The 12897-nt window shown below is 35.6% G+C and overlaps 2 pseudogenes; both read left to right on the top strand.

Annotated features, from left to right (window-relative positions):
* Positions 1–3535: 3535 nt before the first annotated feature.
* Positions 3536–9258, top strand: LOC137948427 (O-fucosyltransferase 31-like; annotated as a pseudogene).
* Positions 9078–12649, top strand: LOC137947763 (O-fucosyltransferase 39-like; annotated as a pseudogene).
* The last annotated feature ends 248 nt before the right edge of the window (positions 12650–12897 follow it).

The raw sequence follows: 12897 nt of genomic DNA, 5'->3' as shown, positions 1-12897 counted from the left end.
AAATTCAAACTATAACTCTTAAAGATAAGTCTATCATAATAAAATAACTCAACATAATTAGAAGACTAACATAATTAAAACTAAAACTCTTCTATGTGGATGTGACTATAAGATAAAGATGTCAGCTCGTGGTTATCTTTTTGGGTCCCACTTAATCTTCCAACTAAGTGATAAGGATAACAGCTCATGGTATCTTTGTGGGTCCCAATTGATCTTCAACTCTTCCAACTCATTCCAGCTTGTGCTTCTTATCTTCCAACTCATGCCAGCTCATGTGATAACTCCTCTTGGCAACTCATGTTCTCATGGTGGGTCCCACCGGTTCGTGCAACCATGGTGGGTCCCACATTGCAACAATAACCTTTAAATTATCGATCAAGATGCATTGGATAGGCACTCGATAACCAAGAGGATTTGTATTGATAAAAGATGGTCTTGTGAAGCTCCCTATTTATAGATGGGAGACAAGAGCTAGTTCTATAAATCTTCATATGTGAGACTATGGCTTGGCATGGGGTTACTTGTGCTCCAAGCCATACATCGAATGTGAACGCTTCTAGATTCTTCTACCAAGTTGGCACCCCTTTTGAAAACTTCTTTGAAAAATTTTACCCCTCTACATTAAAGATACATTATCTCTTGGCCTCTCTGTTAAAAAATCTATATCTTCATTTTACTCCTTTGTAGCTTATTTTGATTTCAATTGGGCCAACTATCCAACTACTTGTCCGTCCACAATTGGTTTTGCAATTTACCTTGGCTCTAATCTCATTCTTTGGTTTACCATTACGTTATTGCAATAATCTCACATTAGCTTTTCTTGCAAGCAACCTTGTTTGTGACTCTTAAAGCAAACATGTCACCATTTACTATCATTTTATCTATTAACAAGTCAATGTTGTAGCATTCTCATATACCATATATCTTCTATTGATCAAGTTTTTGAAATTTTCACCATACCTTTTCCGATCACTATGGGTCTCGAGAACTCAATTAGATAAATTTTGATAGTAAAAAATACGTATCAACTAATGGTGAAATTTAAGTGGGCTTAAATGGTAGAAAAAGTCACAAACAAAAAGTTGACAAAACATTTTTTCATCCATTCAAAAAACATATGGACAACTGATAGAAAAAACTGAAAGACAAATCACGACAGAAGTACTCCATTTGAATAGTCCCGAAAAAACCATTTGAATGATAAACTCTAGAAAAACTTAAAAGTTTTCGAGAAGAAACCATCTAGGATAATATTTAACAATTTGAAGACCGCTCATAGAGTGGCCACAAGTTCAGTTGACATGAAACCAAATGTTCAAACAAGTAGAGAGAAAACTCTCTCTAGGATATGATCAACCGATTGTTTGAACAATCAACACAAAGAAGGCTAGAAGACGAGAATAAAAATTGAACTACCAAAGATATCAATCGACCATACATGGATATATTTGAATGTCTAGGAGAAAAAAAGTCATTGTGGGAATTTGTTCGACCAAACATTCAAATGACGAGTTCAAAAAAGCTAAACAACTAAAAAAGGAGGCCATGCTGATTACAAAGCAATATTCAAATGATCCAATTTGTGTTTGAATGATATGACCCAAATTTTTTGTAAAAATAAATTCAAAACTTTGATTTGAGCAAGATAGAACATTAACAACTATTTATGTGATTAACAACTCAAGAAGAAAAAAATTAAGTATTTTCTCACTATTTTTAATTGAGATTTCATTGAATTTTGTAAAAGTGTAAGATCTCCCTTTTTGAGCTCAATATTGATTTTTGAATATTGAGAACTCATCCATTTAAGTTGTTTTTACCCCAAATAATGTATCTTTTAATTTTTAAGGCTTTTACGACCGCTCTTGAGGACATATAATTAGAAATCAATTTTGGAGTTTGAATACATATTTGAATGGCCTCACTCAGAAGGATCTAAGTATGTATGCACATTTACTTTGAAATATTTGATCTCCTAGTTATATTGTTGCTAGAATCTTTGCATCAATATTTTAAAGTCATATCAGTCATTCTAGGAAAAGGATTTGTTGTGACCTTTGCATGATTATTGATGATTAAGGGCTGATTTTTTAACATCCAAGGTCTGCGTGCATTTACTTTAAAAACATTTGATTGAACCCGGTCAAGAGAGTTTGGACAAGTATTATTCTACTTTACAATCATTTACATAGTTTAAATTATCTCTTGTGGGTTGTAAATTTGAAATTAATCTCTTGTGGGTATGTTCCCTGATTTGAAAACTAATCTAAATAATTTTCTCCCACATAGCTTGGGCATATAGTTGTATACTTGTAATTTTGAAATCGGTCTAATTGAGAGTATATGTGAAAAAATATAAAGAAGTAACCCTTTAAAGCGTTTGGTCAAGCCTTTTGTAGGCAAGACCTCCCCTCTTATCAATTTAGTGAGAAAAACGATTGTAACTAAGGATTTGCTATTGATAAGCCCTTGGTGGGTTTAAGCAGAAATGTCTAGTTGGCTATTGAAATCTCCTTCAAGGCATAAACTAGAAAACCTGAGCTGCTATTCCAAATACCTTTGTGGGTCTAGGCTAAAGATACTGGTCTGTTATTGTAAAAAATCCCAATTATAGGTTTGGGGGTGAGTCTAGTATATTGTAAATCATTTTGTTGGTATGATCTATAAATTAGTCATTGTAGCCAATTGCACGGCGTAAGTCTTTATGTAGTTGCATTATAGTTTAACCTTTACGAAAATTTACTGTAAATATTGTTAGGCTACTAAACATATTGAATTAACTTTGGGGTACAAACACATTGAGAATAGATTAGCAACCTGAGTTTGGGTTGTGGACTATTATAAAATTTTGTATATTATTATAATATTAATCACATTTACATGGACTTTTAGTTCGAAATCAAGATTTCAAAATGAATTCACCAAAAATCAAGAAAACCCAAAGCCTAAGAAAAAAATTAAAAATTTTCAAAAAAATTAAGAAACCTATCCATCATATCTTTTAAGTTTTTTTCCTCATAGGCTCTAACAAATACCGGTTTGAGAGAGAAATGTATTTTCTGTTATTTGACAATAAAAAATCATTGAGAGAAAATGAAATAAAAGAGAATTCTTAGTTAATAAAATTTCTCTCACAAAATAATGGAATTTGGGGAGAAAAGAAAGAAATAGAAACTTGAGAAAAAATTTTAATTATCAAAATTTTAAAATATTATAATTTTTATTTTCTTTTTCATTTTCTACGTATATTTGACAAGAGAAATTATATTTCTCTTTCATTTTCTCTGTCATTTTCTATGGGCATCTAAACAAGGGAAAAAGAATAAAGTGGGAGGGTTAACAATGCACTTGAAATAAAGTTCATATACATTACATAGTTCACAATGCAGTTGAAATAAAGTTCATACACATTATATAGTTCATTCAATTAAGAGGGAGGGTAAATGAGCATCAACATCATTTGAAAACAACAGGTAATCTACTCAGGCTACAATAGAGAAATTGGAATTCAGCCCGATTTTCCGAATCATTCACTTGAAGCGTCGCTCGTGACGCGTTGCCTCGCCTGACGAAATTTTTTCCCTCATCCGCTCTCTTGTTCCTCTCATCGTCTTCCTCTCTCGTCTTCGCGCTCCCTTCGTCGTCTTAATATCTTTCCTCCCTCTCGACCTCCATCTTTTCTCACTCTCGTCCTCCCTCTCCCTTCTCCCTTCTCCCTTCTCCCTCTCGCTCTTCTATTTTCCCCTAAAAGACCTCCCGATTTCCTTCGATTTAACCCATTTAGGTTTCGATTTCCCCTTTTTAGCGTCAATTTCTTCGATTCTACTTTGATTTCTCTTGATTTCCCCATTTGGCTTCGATTTCGACATTGGGTTTCGGTTTTCCCCAAATTTCAGAAGGTAACCCTAAACCCTAATTTTTATTATTAAATTTTTTTCTCAAGTTTCTATTTCTATTTCTCTGCATCCGCGCCGTTCCAAGTTCCGCTGCAGAGATGAAGAACTACAACTATTACTTTCACCAATCAAACAATGGAGCTTTAGCGGGACTCCTAGTGTTGTTACTGCCTATTTTTTGCTCTAATCTTTTCGCGCCATTGGTCCATGCCTCGCCTTCAATCTTCTCTGTGAGCTTTATTTCCTTCTTTGAAGAATCTTGTTTTGTTTGGTTTGTACGCGGATATTTTTCCCCAAGATTTTAGGTGTGTAGTTCGTGTTCTTGTTATTGTTGTTGTACTTTTCTTTTCTTTTCTTTCTTTCTTTTTTTTTTTTTTTTTCTGAAATAAGGTTCATCTAGGTCATCTTGTCGGGTGTCTTACTTGTGGATGCAAAATATACAAATCCTCTTCATCTGTTGATGATTGCTCTCTATTTGCTTTTCTAATGAATAAATTAACTATTGTTATTCTCAGTGATTTTTTCTACTGTGAACATGGTTGTGGTCGGACTGAGCAAGCTCAAGAATATACTCAAGATGAGGCAATGGACTGGACCGACTGCTTGATAACTGACTAATCAGTTGTCTACTTATTTGAGCTCAATACATGTTCATGTATTTTATAGCCTCTATTTTCTTTCACTTTTCTTTGATTAACTTGTGGAAATATAGTGAGATAGCTCTCTTTACCTGATGTTCTTATACACTGTAACTGATGCGAATGGGTCTGTGATTTTCTTGTTTTAGTATGTGCTGTATATTGGAAATTAGTCTTTACAGATAAATGTGTTTAAAGATTCATTGAAATTCTAAGAAAAGAATCACGGAAATATAATATCTGTTATGTATTCCCCTTTGTTTATGTGTTTTCATATTCTGCAGTACGTTTACTTTGGTATTTAATACAGATCTGTCTGTTCTCTTGCCTATGTCACATAGGAGCTTTATGTTTCTTCATGAGCTCCTCCACGGGTACTTTGACAAGGAAATCAATAGTTAGACTATTACAATATGTGGGAAACAAAGTTGTTTTTACTTTGACTTCTTTGTAAGCAAAGTGGTACTTAATGCATGTATAGGACTAGTAATTCATACTTGTTTGATTTGGGTGGGTTATGTTGTAGTTGGACACAATAAATGTTATAAAGAATTGATTCCAAAATTTTCTGGGTTACCTTGTTTCTTCTAAGATTTTGAATTCAAAACTTGAAAGCAATCTTTTTGTGTTTGTTTGGAGGTCCTCTAGTCAAGTGTCAGCAATATTTGATTAGAACACTATTTTTTTCAGGAGTGGAATGCTCCTAAGCCTAGACACCTACCACTACTAAAGGGTGCCCTACAATGCCAGGCAGTGAGTGTGGATTACGTTTTTCTTTTCCTCTGGTTTTCTCTATTATGTCAAGTAGAGCGTGGTTGTTCATTCTGCTGTTTTCTCATTCAGTTGGATTGACAACAGTCTGATCTTTGGTCTCCCTTACCCAACCAAGGATGGAAGCCATGTGTTGACTCCACAAAGGCCTCAGGTCGGTGCTAAAATATGGCAATATGCTGTTTGAGCAATAAAAAGCATTAAACATGTTGGAGAGAGGAAACAAATTAATTAATCTCCAGCTGGCGCATATATCTCTTATCCTTCTCTCTTTTCATTTTTCTTTCTTATAATATCTATATATGCTTCATGTAGGTTTGCCTGCAAAATCACAAGGACTCATTCAGGTCTTTCTTGATGGAGGACTGAACCAACAGAGAATGGGGGGTAGGAAACTGTTTTCCAGCTTGATATTTAAAATTTTCTCGATGAACCTCTAGAGGAACAAAAAAAGAAAAGTAAAAATGTTCAAGCCTACCAGCTTAGTAGTCACAAAATTTTGTAATTAATCTAATTACCTGCTTGTTTCCTGACATGCTTTTACTCCCAAAAGATTTGTGATGCAGTTGCTGTCACCAAAATTTTAAATGCAACTCTTGTAATTCCACATTTTGAGGTCAATTCTGTCTGGCTTGACTCTAGGTATTTTTGTAATTTATATGTAAAGGAACATTTTTTTCCTGCCTTTTATAGTAGGATGTTGAATCGATTGTTGTATCTGTTTTTGCAGCTCCTTTGCCGATATATTTGATATTGATCACTTCATTGATGTCCTGAAGGATGAAGTGTCAATAATGAAGGAAATACTTAAAGAATTTTCATGGAGCACAAGGGATTACTATGCTACAGCCATTTGAGCTACGAGAGTTAAAACAGCACCTGTTCATGCATCGGCAAATTGGTATCTGGAAAATGTCTTACCTGTTCTGCAGAGGTATGTCTAGATATGGTTCTCGCTCATCTTATTTACCTTTTTTTTAGAGGAGAATCTTCCCCTAGCTTTTTTTGTAGTCTAAATGAGACAGTTCTTACTGTTTGTTATTCAGTTATGGGATTGCTGCTATTGCTCCATCCTCCCTTCGTCTAGCTTTTGACAGCTTGCCTTTAGACATCCAAAGGCTAAGATGTAAAGTAAATTTCCAAGCTTTGACCTGTGCCCCTCACATCAATGAGTTGGGAGAGGCCCTTGTCAAACGCCTTAGAAATTCACCTGGTGTAACCCAACACGTGGCCGAGGGGTACATAGGAGAAAACAGAAGGAAATCTTAGTCAGGGGAATGGAAAATTTCTTGTGCTGCAACTTCGGTTTGATATGGTATTACAGAATTTATTCTATTTAGTGCTTCAGCAATTACTCTTGTATTAGCTTGATCTGGAAGGCAGAAGCATTGCAAACACATTTTGTGCTTGCGAATGAAATTGTTTACTTCTATGTGTCAACATCTGCTTCAGTGGATGTTGTATGATACAAGTGAAAATAAGAAAAGAAATATGAAACATAAGAGATAAACAGAGAGGAAAATAACATCCAGCAGAGATGTACATATGATCCTAGTAACAAATTTTACTCTGTTTGGTACGTGAGCAGTTCGCATTTTCCTTCATAAAAGACAATCACTAAATTTTCATGCCCTTTTTGGGTGGTTTTTTTTGAGGATTAGACTTCTTATATCAGCTATTATGAAAATGTTGGACAAAGGACTACTTGATTATCCTCAAGAAAAGCTTATTTAACTAGTTTGTAGCTTAGGAATCACCGTTGTGGCTATGCAGATAGTTTTGTTTTACTCTCATTTAATAGGCTCAAGGTTATACTGATTCAGAGGGTAAACAACAACACAGAAGAAAAAAATAATGAAATTGTTTTTTCATGTATCGGCATACGTTCCTATTATAAAAAAATGGCATCTCGTTGAATTATTTAGTGGAATTTTCCATAAAATTTGACATTGACACTGCAAGTTGGTGCTTGAAATTAGTTTGTCAAGTGTAAATTGATGTGCGTTTTTAGCTTTCTGGCATGTTACTTTAGCATTGATTTGATTTCTTGGTCATGCTGCAAAATTACTCATGGTTGGGTAACAGTTCATGGGTTCTATATTAGTTACTCAAGATTCAACATTTAACAAGCTGCCATTATTGGTGGGTCCTTATATTGAAGGATACAGAAACTTACTTGACTATGTCCACTCCAATTTGTGAGCACAATTACTATTTTTCTCATTTTAACCTGTTCTCTGCAGGACATGGTTGCTCATTCTGCATGTGACTTTGGTGAAGGAAAAGCTGAAAAATCGGCCTTTGCAAAGTATCGCCAGGTGATTTGGCAAGGAAGGGTATTAAATTCTTAGTTCACTGATGAGGAGCTGAGGAATCAGGGCTGCTGCCCATTGACGCCTGAAGAGATTGGATTGCTGCTGGCAGCTTTAGGTTTTGACAACACTACTCGCCTCTATCTTGCATCTCACAAGGTTCTTAGTGGCTTGCCACCTCCTGATTACCATCATCAACACTTTTCTCCGCATTTATAGATGCAGGCCATAGTTGGATTTAAAGAGCCTGACTCATGGAAGTTTCTTCTTTAGGTGTATGGAGGAGAAGCAAGAATTTCCACTTTGAGAAAGCTGTTTCCTTTAATGGAAGACAAGAAGAGTCTGTCTTCAGAGGAGGAGAGGTCAAGAATTGAAGGAAAGGCTTCAATGTTGGCTGCACTGGATTACCATGTTAGCATGCGTAGTGATGTGTTTATATCTGCTTCTCCTGGCAACATGCATAATGCTACGGTAATATCACTTGTTCTATGTTTAGTTTTTTATTAGGAAAATTAGCCTTTGCCGGAGAATATGATGAATTGCGGTGTTTCTGTTGTTTCAGATCGAACATACGAGAACTTGAAGATAATACATCCAAACATGGTACTGTTGGGTCAGCTCTTTCTAAACAAAAGCATGGGTTTGTCTGAGTTTCAAGAAGCAGTACAGCGGGTCACAAAAATATTAGAGTGGGGAAGCCAAAACAATCCATCTACACTTATCCCATTCCAGATTGCATGTGCCAGGCATAAATAGGCTCTCAGCAGACTTAGGGTTGAATTCCTCATTCCTTATTCTATAATTGGCTTGCTGTGCATATATTTGTAGCTATTACTATTGTTCCTCTATAATTTCAGGGATATACCCAGCTATTGTATGATTACTTTCGTGAATGTATGCATTTGGGAGCTGTGATAAGAGTTTAATTTTCTATGCCATTTCCTAGTTTCATTGTGTAAAACATGACCAACTCATGGTTGATTGCTTAGCTAACGATGGAAGATAAACTAATTCGTGCACAGTTCAAAGTTGGAAGAGAAGGGTGGACAAGTTTTTCTTTCCGTTCTCACCTTGTAAGGCCTCTATAATTCTCTCTTTCATTTCTTTTCCTCAACAACTTTTACCTTTGATTCTGTGTAACAGGAGAAGAGTGGACAAGCATCCAATTATAGCCCCATATTATATGCCCTCTATTGTTGTCTCATTTGTCATTCTCATTTCGTTCCCTTGTCTCTTTTCCCATATCATGCTTGGATTTTGTTTTTTTGTTGAAAACATTCATACCCCCTCACTAAAGTGGGCACTTATCCTTTGATTTTACATATGTTATTAAATACATGTTTTCTTCAAGTAGTACAAGGCAATCATAGTTATTTGAAGAAACATGTAAAAGAGACGAGGGAAACTTGATTGAAGGAGGGTTCATGATTGAGAGATGATAGTGAGAGAAGAATGAGGAAATGGCAAGTGGATTGGTTCCAGTTGAAGAAAAGAGTTGGTTTGGGGGTGATTGTGTCATCAAATACTTGACCATCACCCATCTTAATCTTCAAGTTAAAGACCTGAGTAATTGGCTATTGGCTACGTCAGTAGAGGTAAATTTTGAGTAGTCCAATTGAAATTGAAACACTATTTTTATAAAACCAAAATTTTTATTTTAGTTAATTCTCTTTCTTTCTCTCAAATTCGTCCCCTAGCACCTCTGCTCTATTTTTCTCCCTTCTTTTTCTCTCTTCTCTTCCTGGCTCTCTCTCTCTCTTTCTATCTCTCTCTTCCTCTACTGTTCTTCTTCCCCTCTTATTCTCTTAACCTCTCTCTAAGACCCCCCTAAGCCTAAAGGGTGGTTGTGCATTTTGTTGTTTTCTCATTTAGTTGGATGGACAACTATTGATCTATGGTCTCCCTTACCCAACCAAGGATGGAAACCATGTGTTGACTCCACAGAGGCCTCAGGTCAGTGCTAAAATATGGGAATATGTGGTTTGAGCAATAAAAGACATTAAATATGTTGGAGAGAGGAAACAAATTTCCGATTGGTGTCTTATCCTTCTGTATTTTCATTTATCTTTCTTATATATCTATATATTCATTGTTAAGTTGGGTCCAAACCCCATCTCAACATGACTAGCTAACTTAGGAAACCCTTACATATGAATACTTTCTGTAATACCATGTTAAATTAGGTTCAATGCTCATCCCAAAATAACTAACCAACTTAAGAAACCTCTTTTCCGACTAATAAAATTAAAATCGTTCTACTTATTAATTCATGTAGGATTATTCCTTAACATTCTTCATGTAGGTTTGCCTGCAAAATCACAGGTCTTTCTTGATGGAGGACTCAACCAACAGAGAATCGGGTTAGGAAATTGTTTTCTAGTTGGATATTTAAAATTTCCTCGTAAAAATGTTCAAGCTTACTAGCTCAGTGGTCACAATTTTTTTGTAATTAATATAATTACTTGCTTGTTTCCTTACATACTTTTACTCCCTAAAGATTTGTGATACAGTTGTTGTCGCCAAAATTTTAAAAGCAACTCTTGTAATTCCACATTTTGAGGTCAATCCTGTCTGGCAAGACTAGTATTTTCGCAAATTATATGTAAAGGAAGATTTTTGTTTCTGCCTTTTATAGTGGGATGTCGAATCGATTGTTGGATATGTTATCGCAACTCCTTTGCTGATATATTTGATGTTGATCACTTCATTGATGTCCTGAAAGATGAAGTGTCAATAATAAAGGAAATATCTAAAGAGTTTTCATGGAGCACTAGGGATTATTATGCTACAACCATTCGAGCTACGAGAGTTAAAACAACACTTGTCCATGCATCGACAAATTGGTATCTAGGAAATGTCTTACCTGTTCTGTCGAGGTATTTTCTAGATATAGTTCTCGCTCATCTTATTTACCTTTTTTTAGAGGATTTGATGTGAATCTTCCCCTAGCTTTGTTGTTGTCTAAATGATACAGTTCTTACTGTTTGTTATTCGGTTATGGGATTGCTGCTATTGCTCCATTCTCCAATCGTCTAGCTTTTGACAGCTTGCCTTTAGACATCCAACAACTAAGATGTAAAGTAAATTTCCAAGCTTTGACCTTTGTCCCTCACATCAATGACTTGGGAGAGGCCCTTGTCAAACACCTTAGAAATCCACTTGGTTTAACCCAAAACTTCACCGAGGGGTACATAAGGGAGAAAATAGAAGGAAATCTCAATCAGGGGAATGGAAAATTTCTTGTGCAGCATCTTCGGTTTGTTAAGGTATTACAGATTTTGTTCTATTTAGTGATTCAACAATTACCCTTGTATTAGCTTGATCTAGAAGGCAAAAGCATTACTAACACATTTTGTGCTTGCGAATGAAATTGTTTACTTGTGTGTGTCAACACCTGCTTCAGTGGATGTTGTATCATAGGAGTGAAAATAGGAAAAAGAATATGAAACACAAGTGATAAATAGAGAGGAAAATAACATCCAACAGAGAAGTACACATGATCCTAGTAACAAATTTTACTTGGTTTGGTACATGAGCAATTTGCATTTCCCTTCATAAAAGACAATCACTTAATTTTCATGCCATTTTTGGGTGGGTTTTTGTGAGGATTACACTTCTTATATCAGCTATTATGAAAATGTTGGACAAAGGACTACTTGATTATCCTCTAGAAAAGCTTATTTAACTAGTTTGTAGCTTAAGAATCAACGTTGTGGCTATGCAGATAGTTTTGTTTTACTCTCATTTAATAGGCTCGAGGTTATACTGATTCAGAGGCTAAACAACAATACAGAAGAAAAAAATAATGAAATTGTTTTTTCATGTATCACCATACGTTCATATTATAAAAAATGGCATCTCGTTGAATTGCTTAGTGGAAATTTCCATGAAATTTGACATTGATGCTGCAAGTTGGTGCTTGTAATTAGTTTGTCAAGGGTAAATTGAGGTGAGTTTTTAGCTTTCTGGCATGTTTACTTTAGCATTCATTTTATTTTTGGGTCATGCTGCAAAATAATTCATGGTTGAATAACAGTTCATGGGTTCTATATTAGTATACTCAAGATTCAGCATTTAACAATTGCTGCCAATCTTTGTCGTCCTTATATTGAAGGATACAAAATCTTACTTGATTATGTCCACTCCAATTTGAGAGCATAATTACTATTTTTCTCATTTTAGCCTGTTGTCTGCAGAACATGATTGCTCATTCTACATGTGACTTAGGTGGGGGAAAGCTGAAAAATTTGTCCTTGCAAAGTATCACCAGGTGATTTGGCAATGAAGGGTATTAAATTCTCAGTTCACTGATGAGGAGTTGACGAATCAGGGCCGCTGCCCATTGTCGCATGAAGAGATTGGATTGCGGCTGACAGCTTTAGGTTTTGACAACATTACTCGCCTCTATCTTGTGTCTCACAATGTTCTTACTTCCTTGCCACCTCCTGATTACCATCATCAACTCTTTTCTCTGCATTTATAGATGCAAGCCATATTTGGCTTTAAATAGCCTGAATCATGGAAGTTCTTTAGATGTATGGAGGAGAAGCAAGAATTTCCACTTTGAGAAGGTTGTTTCCTTTATTGGTAGACAAGAAGAGTTTGTTTTCTGAGGAGGAGAGGTAAGGAATTGAAGGAAAAGCTTCAATGTTAGCTGCACTGGATTACCATGTTAGCATGCATAGTGATGTGTTTATATCTGCTTCTCCCGGCAACATGCATAACGCTATGGTAATATCACCTGTTCTATGTTTATTTTTTATTAGGAAAATTAGCCTTTTGCCGGAGAAGATGATGAATTGCGGTGTTTCTATTGTTTCATATTGGTCACAGAACATACGATAACTTGAAGATAATACGTCCAAATATGGTGCTATTGGGTCAGCTCTTTCTAAACAAAAGCATGGGTTGGTCAGAGTTTCAAGAAGCAGTACATCAGGGTCACAAAAATAGACAAGGACAGATTAGAGTGAGGAAGCCAAAACAATCCATCTACACTTATCCCATTCTAGATTGCATGTGCCAGGCATAAATAGGCTCTCAGTAGACTTAGGGTTGGATTCCCCTTTTCTTATTCTATAATAGTCTTGTTGTGCTTGGAATTCCCCTTTCCTTATTCTATAATAGGCTTGTTGTGCTTGTTGTGCATATACAATAGTAATAACTACGAGGAACAATAGTAATAGCTACAAATATATGCACAACAAGCACAACAAGCCTATTATAGAATGTGGAAAGGGGAATTCAACCCTAAGTCTGCTGAGAGCCTATTTATGCCTG

The sequence above is a fragment of the Aristolochia californica genome, unplaced genomic scaffold (genome assembly GCF_029961685.1).
Source record: "Aristolochia californica isolate CCGP_79_NKW_82.1479 unplaced genomic scaffold, dmAriCali1.0.hap1 SCAF_13, whole genome shotgun sequence".
Lineage (NCBI taxonomy): Eukaryota > Viridiplantae > Streptophyta > Magnoliopsida > Piperales > Aristolochiaceae > Aristolochia > Aristolochia californica.
The sequence above is the reverse complement of the archived record's forward strand: the minus strand, read 5'-3'. Positions and strand labels throughout refer to the sequence as shown.